At 38.4% G+C, this 13371-nt stretch overlaps 1 protein-coding gene across 1 annotated transcript in view; it reads right to left on the bottom strand.

Annotated features, from left to right (window-relative positions):
- LOC101743882 (uncharacterized) overlaps positions 1-11185 on the bottom strand; it is a 253724-nt gene extending 242539 nt beyond the window's left edge. Inside the window, exon 1 of the mRNA XM_012689799.4 lies at positions 10989-11185. The gene's annotated coding sequence lies outside the window, so the exon portion shown is untranslated. The remainder of the gene's footprint in view (positions 1-10988) is intronic.
- Positions 11186-13371: the final 2186 nt, after the last annotated feature.

Raw genomic sequence — 13371 nt, forward strand, 5'->3', positions numbered from 1 at the left:
TCTGCATTTAAATTCCAGTGTATGATATTAAAAAACATTATAAATTTCCTTTTTATTGCTTATCTGAATGGGCTAGCTCCAGCCCACCCGGTGTTAAATAGTTAACGGAGCCCATAGACATCTATATGTAGCCATGCTTGGAGTTTCTCTGAAGGATAAAATCGGCAATGAGATTATTCGACAGAGAACTAAAGTCATCGACATAGCTCAAAGAATCAGCAAGCTGAAGTGGCAGTGGGCTGGTCATATAAGCCGTAGGACTGACGATAGCTGGAGCAGGCGGGTTCTCGAGTGGAGACCGCGCGGCGGAAGACGTAACGTGGGACGCCCCCTGGCTAGATGGTGCGATGACCCCCGCACGATGGCAGGCACGAAGTGGATGAGGAGAGCCGCAGACCGGGCTCAGTGGTGTGGATTGGGAGAGGCCTATGTCCAGCAGTGGACGACTGTGGGCTGTTGATGATGATGATGATGATGATGATGATAGACATCTACACACACACCTTGAGAGATTTAAGGTCTCAGTTTTTTCAATACAATGGCCGACCTAGTCTTCACAACGAAACGCATTATTGTTTTACGGCAGAAATAGGCAGTTTAGTGCAGATTCACCAGACGTCCTACCACCAGTAAATCAATCTAGTTCCATACAATGACCTAAACTTTTTCAATTGGCAACCCTAGTGCATGTCCAATGAAGCCGCATAAGAACGTAATCAAATACGACTTCTTTAGAACGCACGAGTTACTCGGCAACGGACGAGCTCTAGTAACATTGGCGTAAACTCTTTTCATTTAATACTCGTAGATATATGTATACAGTTAATTCATGAATGCAGAAGGACTTGTTTTATATATATTAGAAGTCTATTTATTATTTTTGAGTATCTTCTAAACCGTTAATAAATTAGATACTAGCTTTATCTCGAAGCGTTGCTCGCGTTACTAATGCGATAATAACGCTCGGGAATTTTGCCACTGTAGGGAGACGAGCATACAGCCTGATTCTAAAAAATTGACATCAACTATGTGCTAGGGGTCAACCAAGCCACTGGCTACTGTTCCAATGGGCAATCGGTAGGCAGTGGCTTGGGTCTGACCCTGGCATTGCTGACGTCCATGAGCGACGGTAACCATACGCTATACTCGCTATAAATTAGGAATAAATAATTGCAATCGGATTAAAAATCGTCCTATTTTGGATTTGAAGTCGGACAATATGTTTTTTCGTACTGAAAATACCACTGACATTTTGGACCATAGTAAAAAAATTTAGTTTTAGTTTCGGAGGCCAAACGAAAAAAAAAAAACCATAAACAAAACGACTTTAATCCGTTTTCGGAATAGCAAAATTTTCACGGCACCGTGAATATTGAAAACCGTGGCCGAAAAAAGGGTTAAAATAAAAACGCCACCAGCCAGGTGTCCACTGGAAAGGAAACACTAGTTTTTAATTGGAAATCTGTCCAGGGCGACGCGGACGCGGACTAAAGCTTCGGGGCAGACAAATTGATACTTTACCCGCACTCCGTACTGTTAGTCGTCATGTTGCTCGCTCCGAGCATTTCAATGTTGCAATAATTTTTACGTTAAAATACCTCTTGTAAAAATTAATATTTAAAAAAAATATATATTAAAAAAAAATTAAAAAAAAAACATGCCCGCTGAGTTTCTTGCCAGTTCTTCTCAGGACGGAGGCTAGTTATTGTGAATTGGCGGTAATTCTTTTTGACGTTCAACAAGTATGTACTTTCATTTATGTTAAATAAAATAAATGTTTGACTTTTGACTTTTTTGACGTGATTAAAAATACTCTCCGATCAGGTTTTATATTTCTGTCGTTACTGACGCGAAAAGTCTCAGATAACGTTATCGTACTAAAAACGTCGTCGCGTCGCGTCGTCGTGACCTAACGGATAAGACGTCTGGTGCATTCGTATCGAATGATGCAACGGTGTTCGAATCCCGCAGGCGGGTACCAATTTTTCTAATGAAATATGTACTTAACAAATGTTCACGATTGGCTTCCACGGTGAAGGAATAACATCGTGTAATAAAAATGAAACCCGCAAAATTATGATTTGCGTAATTACTGGTGTTAGGACCTCTTGTGAGACCGCGCGGGTGGGTACCACCACCCTGCCTATTTCTGCCGTGAAGCAGTAATGCGTTTCGGTTTGAAGGGTGGGGCAGCCGTTGTAACTATACTTGAGACCTTAGAACTTATATCTCAAGGTGGGTGGCGCATTTACGTTGTGGATGTCTATGGGCTCCAGTAACCACTTCACACCAGGTGGGCTGTGAGCTCGTCCACCCATCTAAGCAATAAAAAAAGATTACAGTCCATTGCGCTCATACAGAAAATGACATTGATAAAGGTGTTGCTTGCTATAATTATTTTTGTATGCTAATTAATTATCCTCGAAGATTTCTTCCAACTTCTTAATATTAAATCAATGAATAATATCAGTTTTTTTTTTATTTGCATGAAATACTAAGAACGCTTTTGGTACCACCATTCTGCCCCTATCATACATTTAGTTATCATTGTAGGAAAACGCGTATCCGCCCCACCTAGCAAAGAACAGAACTGCTCAAGGACATCAGCAATACCAGTGTCAGACCCAAGCCACTGCCTACCGATTGCTCATTCGAACAGTAGTCAGTGGCTTGGTTGACCCATAGCATAGTTGATGTCCAAGCACGATGTTAACTATTTAGAATCAGGCCGTATGCTCGTCTGCCTATAGTGGCAATAAAAAATCTAATTTAATTTATTAACGGTTTAGAATATACTCAAAAATAATAAATAGACTTATAATGTATATAACATAAATCCTTCTATATTAATGAATTATCTGTATACATATATCTATCTACGAGTATTAAATGAAAAGAGTTTACGCCAATGTTACTAGAGCTTGTCCCAACCAAGCCCCTGTCTACCGCCAGACTATACTTAAAAACTTACTACTACATGGGAAAACCATTTCCGATTTGCCTCCTATAAAGCCACATTCAACAACAAGCATATACCCTAGTACCGGATATATTTAGCCATGATACTGACTCCGACCGGGAATCGCGGTCACTATTTGACCGTGTCGTGATACCTCATCTATCCCCATGGTTGTCGTAAAAAAGCAGCGGTAGGCAGCGGCTTGGCTCTGCCCCTGGCATTGCTGAAGTCCATGGGCGACGGTAACCACTCACCATCAGGTGGGCCGTATGCTCGTATGCCTACAAGGGCAATAAAAAAAAAAAAAAAAACATCTGACAAATTCATCGTAGAATGGGCGACAGCGTTCTTTGAATATTGTTACGCTGGTAAGAGTAACGCCATCTGTTGCGGAATAGTCGAACGAATATCGAAGGATCTAGTAGCATCTAAAACGCTCGAGAAGTACAACGCCATCTATTGTTAGATAGGGGAAACAATTTTGTGGAATATTCTCGACGACTATAAAAGCGTTGCAGAGATGGCACGCAGTCAGTCAGGAATCGGATCTACTCCAAGCGAAACAGCGAACGGATCACCTGAAGCGAAGCGGAAAAAGTGAATTGAGAATTTTAAAGTGTTCTAAGTGCTAATACAGTTTTAAGTTGTACCTTGAATGCGCCAATTAACAACCATGTATGTAGCAACACTAGAAGATTAAAAGCGGCAATGCTAGCTCAAAAGAGAATGAAATGGTAAAATCTAGCAGATTAAAACGTTCGCGCCCAAACAGCAATAACCCCGACGGAAGCAAAACGAAACGTTGATTTTGGCAAAAAAACATCCCATTTATTTCTCTTTCAGGTAAGTATTCATTAATCAAACGTTGAGAAAAACACGGAAAATATAAAAAATAATGAGAAACTCGGATCGCAGTCGAGAGCCCGGCGGCCATCTTTTAAACAAAGTGACAGTGTTGACCATAGATTATACACTTAATATATTTGAGGTGTTGACTTAAAATAATTAATAAATAACCTTTATATTGCGTGTGGCTGAACGCTTTACTTTTTTTGAAAGGTGCTTTGTTAGAGACAATTTTTATTAACGTTAAATTCTTAATCTAGGTAAAATATGTCTATCTAACTTGCTAACTAGTCTAAATGGGGAAATTTTGGCGGAAACGAGAGCAGCGAAGTTATGTGAATTGGTTTATCTTGTTAATTTATGTTTCTTCAGTATGGAGGGTAGAAGCAAGGAACACAATCTCAGTGTATTAAAAAGTGCCCGCTGAATGGGTGCCAATTAAGGTGGCAGTATTGTATCAAGTGGCTTAAGAGTAGGATAGAGGACTCTTGTGAGTCCGCACGGGTAGGTACCACAACTCTGCCTATTTCTACCGTGAAGCAGTAATGCGTTTCGGTTTGAAGGATGGGACAGCCGCTGTAACTATACTGAGAACTTAGAACCTATATCTCAAGGTGGGTGGCGCATTTACGTTGTAGATGTCTATGGGCTCCAGTATCCACTTAATATCAGGTGGACTGTGAGCTCGTCCACCCATCTAAGCAATAAAAAAAAAAGATCTCTATGGGCTCCAGTAACGACTTAACACCAGGCGGGCTGTGAGCTCGTCCAACCATCTAAGCAATAAAAAAAAAACGATACTAAATTAAGAAGGAAAAAAACATTTTCTACGTAATAATAAAAATAAATCATTTAGATTTTATTGCATATTTATTAACTACACAAATCACGAAGAATATTACAATGTTCAACCCAGCATAATTCACTCTATTTAAAAGTGTTCTTTTCATATATTTTCCACTTTCTACACTAGCGCTATTTCGATGAGTTTTCCAACAACAACTCGCTGTTTACAGTTGGACACTTCTTCAGCTCGTCCCCTATACAATATGGTGCTCCTTACTTCCATCCTCCATATTCTTCAGATTTCAACTTGTAATAATAATGACTTATTAACATTAACAACGCTTATCTTTATTTTCATCAAACCTTTATGACTACAAATTGTAATCTACAATATGCACTTGTTATTAACTATATACCTACGACATACAATATAAAAAACGTAATTTATTTCTTCTCGAATAATACTAGACTCTTTCAGCTTCAAGCCAAATAAAAACAAGAGGAACTTTATAAACGTAAAGAAAGCCTATTATGCCTCAGTGATTACGTAACACGCATATTAAACATTCACCAACAGACTATAGACGTCTTATGAGAAACATTCTTTATTTTGCGGTAAATTATTTTCAGAACGCTGCCTCTCGAGAACGGGTAAAGAAAAACCGTTCTTATTTTTCTTATTGTTGAAGCACGTTAGAACAAACTTTAAATGCGGGTCTATCCTGTGAGTTAAAGCTGCAAGGAGTTAGGGTATCGTTTTTTTTTGTAATTTAGCACATCAGCCATTTTGAATTAAAACATGAATGTTGTCAAGTTCAAAATATTATGTCAATGTGTTAATTGTATTGAAAAAAATAAATAATTTTACCCACCCTTCAAATAAAAGGCGTAATTATTTCACAGTAGCGAATTCACAAGACTTCTGACTGTAGATATGTGTCTGAGGTAGGTGAAAATATAAGGCTAATGCTATTACCTTGCTATTACTAATGCATACTGATAACCAGGAAATTACCACAGGATCCGAGACATTTTATTTTTTATTTTTTAATGCTTAGATGGGTGGACGAGCTCACAGCCCACCTGGTGTTAAGTGGTTACTGGAGCCCATAGACATCCACAACGTAAATGCGCCACCTACCTTGAGATATAAGTTCTAAGGTCTCAGTATAGATACAACGGCTGCCCCACCCTTCAAACCGAAACGCATTACTGCTTCACGGCAGAAATAGGCAGGGCGGTGGTATCCACCCGCGCGGAGTCACAAGAGGTCCTACCACCAGTAATTACGCAAATTATAATTTTGCGGTTTTCATTTTTATTACACGATGTTATTCCTTCACCGTGGAAGTCAATCGTGAACATTTGTTGAGTACGTATTTCATTAGAAATAATTGGTACCCGCCTGAGATTCGAACTTCGGTACAACGCTCAACACGAATGCACCGGACGTCTTATCCGTTAGGCCACGACGACTTCCAAAATATATAGCATATAAGTATTCGAACCTTCCATTGCCGGATGACAGTCCCGCTAAATTCTTCCAACCTTGAAACATTAATGGTCACTCTGATGAAGTTCCACAAAGAAATTGGAGCTGTGCCAATAAAAATCTTAACAAAAGCACAAATTTCCTAGACACGTTCGTTACATTACAAATGAAACAGCCTTCCTATAAATATCTCACGGTAGATAGCTGGAATCCGATATCAATGAAGCGAAGCACTTTAGTTAATGTAGACTCCGCCTATACGTAGGGAGGTGTGTTTGTTGTTTAGCTTCAATTGGGTCAAATCTTGTCTTGTAGTAATTTATGAAATATAATTTGTACTAAATATACGTTAAATTGACTTTTGGTAATTGATAATGAGGCTGGTAAGAGAGTTTTGACTATGAATGTGGAAGGCTTTAGAGGAAGAGGTAGACCGAAGAAAAAATGGATAGATTGCGTGAAAGACGATATGTGTAAGACGGGAGTAAACGATGAAATGGTATATGATAGAGGATTATGGAAGAAAAAACATGTGGCGCCGACCCCAGGTGACTGGGAGAAGGGCAGGAGAGTAATGATATGTCAAATTGACTTTTCATATACTGAAATTATATGAGATAAGCAGCAGGCAGCGGCTTGGCTCTGCCCCTGGCATTGCTGAAGTCCACGGGCGACGGTAACCACTCACCATCAGGTGGACCGTATGCTCGTCTGCCCATAAAGGCAATAAAAAAAATAAAAAAAAGATAATCTTAGTTATCAATTGGTTAATTGATGTGATTATACATTTGCCGTGGGGTAAGTCCATGGCCTGACAAGCATCAACTGTCTCTGTCGTGAACCAATCATGCGTTCCAATTTGATAAGTGGGAGAGCCCTTAGTATACTTTTACCATTTTTACCTCCTGCTTCCGGGTGGGTGACATTATTCACATTGCGCATTCGAGTAACCACTCAACACGAGACGAGCCGTGAGCTAATTAAGCAGTCTAAAAGATCTTCCATCACGGATACTAGGTTTAACCGGTTACCGGATACCAATAGATGACACCGTGTGAATGTAACTATGAAGTAATAGCATTCAAATAGAGATTCTTTGTACGAGTTAGCCCACTAAGTTTCTAACGCGACCCACTGAGCCGGATCTTCTCAGTGGGTCGCGTTTCCGATCCGATGATAGATTCTGCGAAGCACGACTCTTGCTAGGGCCAGTGTTAGCAACAGTCCCGGTTTGAGCCCCGAGAGCTCACCTATATGCTAGCCTCTCAAGGCTATCAGTATAGGTAGGAAAAAAATAACGCATTTTTGCTTCACAGCAGAAATACACCTGCAAGAAATTAAGGAAAAGTTCACTAAGTAATGAGGCTACTATAGACCAACAATAAGAACGAGGGATCGAGGCTATGTAGTTATGTACCTTAAGCTTCTTTATCAAAAGCCCAATTAAAAATCATCATTCATCATTTAAGATCCGTCAGTTTGATAATATCTGGACGATTTGCTATCAGCTTAAACTGGAAAACGAGCAATAATTTCACCTTTTTTTGACTGACCATTCACAATTTGCAGCACTCGTGACGCACTAAACACTTTTATAAACGTTCATTTAAACACATCACATGAATTGTTATCATAAGTACAGTTATTTATTTAGTAATCTGTGGTACAGTGTCTGTCAAGCTGGCGACATCTTGCATAGCCCCGCCGAGCCCGAGGAAGTTCCTAACAACCTAAAAAATATTATACCAAACATTATTACACAATCACAAGTAACTGCGGAAATGAGAACACAACATGACGTGTTTAATTAAAACCATACAAGTTAATGAGGTCTTTGACCTTTGCATTAATACAAACACGTAGAACGAATATCACTTTATTAAGATCATAAGTATGAGAAACACCCCGAATGCCAATATTATGTTCTAGTTTAAGTTAATTTATAGTTTTCTTACCTTTATGATTATCATTTTACGTTTAGTTCAATAACTTAAAATCTAACGAAGGCTTATTTATTTTAGTTTTTATTTTATATTATTTATTTTAGTTTAAAATGAAATAAGATTTGTGATAGTGCCATTCTTAGTAGTTTGATTCTGGTTTTATTTATATTTACATATAAGTTTAACGTCTGGTTTTACGAGTAGTAGCTAAGTCACGCGAACGTATTGGTGGCCTTCTTAAAGCTCCATAATGGGTGTGACTTGGACACGGAGGATCACACGCTTGGAGTCTGCCCACAGGAGGGTCAAATTCTTTTTTTATGTTTGAGAGATTACTGATGGCCCGGAGGCCTTTCCCGTTTTACAAGGGCAGGTGGGCGAGCAAGGGCTCAGCCAAGAGGGGTGGGATTTGCTAACAACTGTCTGAGCGCCATTTTTGCCAGTCGTGACAGACGGTGCTAACGCGAGAGCACTACCTTATAGAAGTAGGGGGTTGGGCGTAAGATAGAACGCTCATCTCTCTCCGCAACACGTTGCCGTTGACCCAGAGGCCATTGTAGAGATTGCACCTAAATCCCGTGCGAAGCTGGTCTACTTAACCCAGCCAAGTTGTTAAGCGAAATGAGGCTTTAATCGGTTCAACTCCGCCATATGTCGCCTACCACCCCCAATGTGTGCGGCGGATTGCTGGCAATTTCCTGTTGATGCCAAAAAAGGAAATCTTCTTGGTATCATGGCCATTTTTATTTACTTTGGCCTGCGAGCATTTTAAACGATAAAATTGGTAAATTTGCTAAAAAAATGCATGCTATTATGCATTTCAAATACCTATTTTTGGGGACTGCCAGATTTGTTTGTAAATTTCAATCGCATTTTTTGCTGACTGTAGGCATAATGTTATGACTGTTATTATCAAAAATAAAGAAAGGTATGTAGCATGAATGAGAAAAGAACGCTACCTCGTCCCGAGCACTTTTAATGAGCGGTCAATAAAAACATTATTAAAGTTAATAGTAGGTATAATTTATAACTGTTGAATACTAATGACGAAATATGGACTAATATTACCAATTTAAAAATGCAGTGAACGCCTCATATACTCTGTACATACACCGTGAACGTATACTGTAATCGAATAGAAAGACTCACTCACTCATAGAAGCATCGAAAGGTATAACATACACGCAATTCTTGTACATACAAAGGAGTCGTGGGCGGTGGCGTCGGAGGTATAGCGGTATACGAAGCTATTAAACTGCCGCCAAGGTGCGCCAAAAGGTATTACCCACCAAAAAAACTTAATTCATAGACTTCAAACTACGGCCACCTACCTATGTGTGATATATTGAGAATCGCTGGGTCACGTTAGACGCAGGTGGCAACGGACCGGCCGTACTGTGTGCTTAGTGCGAGTTTCTTAACATTCTCGATAGCATAAAAGTTAAGCCAATTTTGTATGCAGTTGTAACAGCGCCCCTAGCGGCAAACGTAGGCAGACGATCCCATTCCATACAAATATAAGCTAACTTTTACGCTATCGAAAACGTTAAAAAAACTTGCACTAAGCACACTGGACACCAGTTGGAGACGCCTCTGTTCAGCAGTGGACAGTGGACAGGCTGAGATGATGATAGGCTTCAAAGATACGCTTTTCCGAATTCTATTGACTTCAATCTAGATAGGTATAGTCTAGAAATTTCTGGTCGTATTGCGGATATGAGCCATAACCTACCTCTGCCGATAAGCAGTCACGCATTCCAGTTTGAAGGAAAGATCAATGTTTATTATAAACGAGATTTCAGCCTTGAGGTTCTAAGCGAGTACCATCTACCGCCAGGTACTGACGTTTTAAGTCTGTAGACTCTGCTAACGACGTAATACGAAGTGTGCCAAAAACTTACATAAAAAAACCAATTGTTAGGGGGTGTTGCAAGCGGCACGAAGCCACGACTTTTTTTCGTCAAAAATTTATTCATCGCACAAACATTATATTCTATTTAAATAAACGGAAAAAAAGATTCATTTTTTTTTCAACAACTGACATCTTACTTTAAAAAATCATTAATTCCATTTTATATTTTTTTTAAATCTTAATATACTTACTAGGATTTAATCTCCTAAATAAATATCATGTCATTTTAATGAAATATTGAATTACATCAGTGAGAATTTTATAAGAATGGCCTGTCTCGAGCGCATGTCCTCAACAATTTACTTCAAATGTCTTCTTTGTTCTGCTATAGACTTATATTTGAAACACTTCTATCGAACTATTCTATTTCTATTTCAGCTAACGTTTCGCCTGCTAACAAACGGATAAGATAGCTGGAATTAACCATCAGCAAGATTATAACTACAACTAATATTTTTCTAACACAAATTCTACAAAATCATACAACAATATATTATTAGCTCCTGGGTTAAAATATATTTCGATATAGATTTGTATAATAAATAAAATCATCATACGAATATTATAATATTAAAACAAATTAGTCTGGATTCTAGATAAAACTGTGGCTAAAATGGACGTATATTAGATTAGAATGAACAACCACATAATTTTTGTTTCAAGTTGATGCTCTGGATCGCCTACATCTAACGCTCTTAAAGTTCTTGATGTAAATGAAACTAGGCAAACAATACAAAGTTTGAACGAAGATAAATAACAGCAAACAAACAAACAAAATATATATTCTTAAATGCTTGAAACCGTTGCGTGTATAAGGAATACATAAAAATCCTAAAGACAACAGTCATCGGCAAATTTAATTTCTCTGCATTCGAACTACCAAATATCTTTTTACGCTTGAAATTCTTATTAGTCGGAACATTGTCTATTTCACCCAAAGTTTTCTAGTGTAGCCAGTCTCAAAGTTTATTTATAGACCTCTTTACTAAAACTCCTGAAAATCAATTAAAAATAAAAACGAAATAACGCAATGCAGTAAATTATACTTACGTAATTAAAAAGGCTCGCTTAAAACAAATCAACACTGGCTTCAAAACTTAATAAAAACTAAAACAATTAGATAACGTATTGTTTCGCGCTATATAAAGAAAACAACAACAATGAAATTCGTTTGGATATTGCACTTCGGAAAAAGATCGCGTATTTTTGCGCATTCGTGAGGCGATAGGAGCGTCCTCTGTGCGACTTTGACGCGAACTGGCGATTTTCACGACGCCGCTGGGGGTGGAAACAGGGTGAAACGAGGGCGGTAATTCGGGTTGTCTGATGCGAGAAGTTTTCGAAATTTCGCTGTAGATCGTGGTATTGTTATACATCAAATAAACTTCTATTAGTTTCTATACAATCCGATGAATCACACAACGATAAGTATTAGTGAAATACGAAAAAATTGTTTTGTTTAATATATATTCTGTTCGTTGGCGCACTTTTTTAATTACTTAAATAAATAACTTAAGCAGAAAAAGTCAAGGTCTAAATTCGATTGATGTCTCGTGAATTGCTTGAATTCTACAACAGCTAATTCTACAATGTAATATTATCCTTTTGCTCATAATAGAATAAAATGAATAAATTGAGTGAGTGTGCTATACAATCAATGGTATTATAACTAAGAAATAGATATTTAATATGACTTTCCCATTTTTATTTTCTTCGGTTCTCACATGTCGTAGACATAAAGCTTTTTTACCTTTAGGGCTTAATACCGCGTTTTCAATTATTTATAGTTTTCCTGGTGACGTCTTCTTGTTAGTCGTACTCTCCTATCGGAGTCATTATGCTTGGTATCGTCTTATTGGTTGGTTGCGACTTTTGCGAGGTTTCTCCATCTCTCTCAATTTTTTTTTATTGCTTTGATGGATGGACGAGCTCACAGCACACATGATATTAAGTGGTTTCTGGAGCCCAGAGACATCCACAACGTAAATGCGCCACACACCTTGAGATATAAGTTCTAAGGTCTCAAGTTTAGTTACAGCGGCTGCCCCCCCCCTTCGAACCGAAGCGCATTACTGCTTCACGGCAGAAATAGGCAGGGTGGTGGTACCCACCCGCGCGGACTCACAAGAGGTCCTACCACCAGTATTTGTGGCGGTTTGTGTATATTTAATAAGAGAATACTTCGTAGATGACTTTTTAAAGTCTGTCCGGTGACTTTATTACGAGACATTATTCGAAACTTTGAAAATAATATGATTACACCAAAAAAGATGTGTGGTGTCGTGGAACACAGGATAGGAAGGAAGTTCCATATAAAAAAAAAAAATTACGAGAAAAAAATCGCGTGGTGAAATATCGCTGTACGGAAAACAAGGCCTTATTCCACGGACTTTTTCTTACGGTTTTTACTATCACATTTTTTTCAGTTCGGTCGCGCAGCAAAATCCCTATCTCCTCCAAGCCTGTAAGGAACTTCGTTCCAAAAACACTGAGATAAAACCCTAAATAAGCCTTTAAATATTAAAATTTGAATTAAAAAAAATTGTTTGGACGAACATTAATTCCGATAAAACTTATTTAGTCTTTTAAGAGACACATAGTACTAGAATAATAAAATTCCGTGTAATTCTCGCAAGTTTCTCTAGGCTAGTAACCCCCAGACACAGAGGCAACGTGAATGGACACGCAACACGATGGCTCACAGTCAGTAGATCACAGAAACTCACCCCCGTTCGCAATGAATTTCACCCCAATTACGTTGTGTTTCTCTTTTAATGTTTTGTTTTAACTATCTTAATGAATGAAAAGCTACATAATTCTCTTCAAGTCTGTTTAAGCGGAAGAATTTTTTTTATTTTAGGATAATTTAAGCATCATCGCCTAAAGGATAAGACGTCTGGTATACTCGTGTTGAGCGATGCACCGGTGTTCGAATACCGCAGGCGGGTACCAATTATTCTAATGAAATACGTACTCGACAAATGTTCACGATTGACTTCCACGGTGAAGCAATAACATCATGTAATATAAAAATCAAACCCCAAAAATTATAAGTTTAATTACTGGTGGTAGGACCTCTTGTGAGTCCGCACGGGTAGGTACCACCACCCTGCCTATTTCTGCCGTGAAGCAGTAATGCGTTTCGGTTTGAAAGGCGGGGCAGCCGTTATAACCATACTTGAGATCTTAGAACTTATATCTCAAGGTGGGTGGCGCATTTACGTTGTAAATGTCTATGGGCTCTAGTAACCACTTAACATCAGGTGGGCTACGAGCTCGTCCAGCCGTATAAGCAAAAAAAGTAATTTTAAAAATGCATCCGAATAATTTTGATTATTTTATGAGATTATCAAAGTTATACTGAAAAGTACAATCGATAGATTTAAATAAGTAAAATCCAATCATTTCGCAGATCAGATTGGCAAAGAATATA

The sequence above is a fragment of the Bombyx mori genome, chromosome 23 (genome assembly GCF_030269925.1).
Source record: "Bombyx mori chromosome 23, ASM3026992v2".
Lineage (NCBI taxonomy): Eukaryota > Metazoa > Arthropoda > Insecta > Lepidoptera > Bombycidae > Bombyx > Bombyx mori.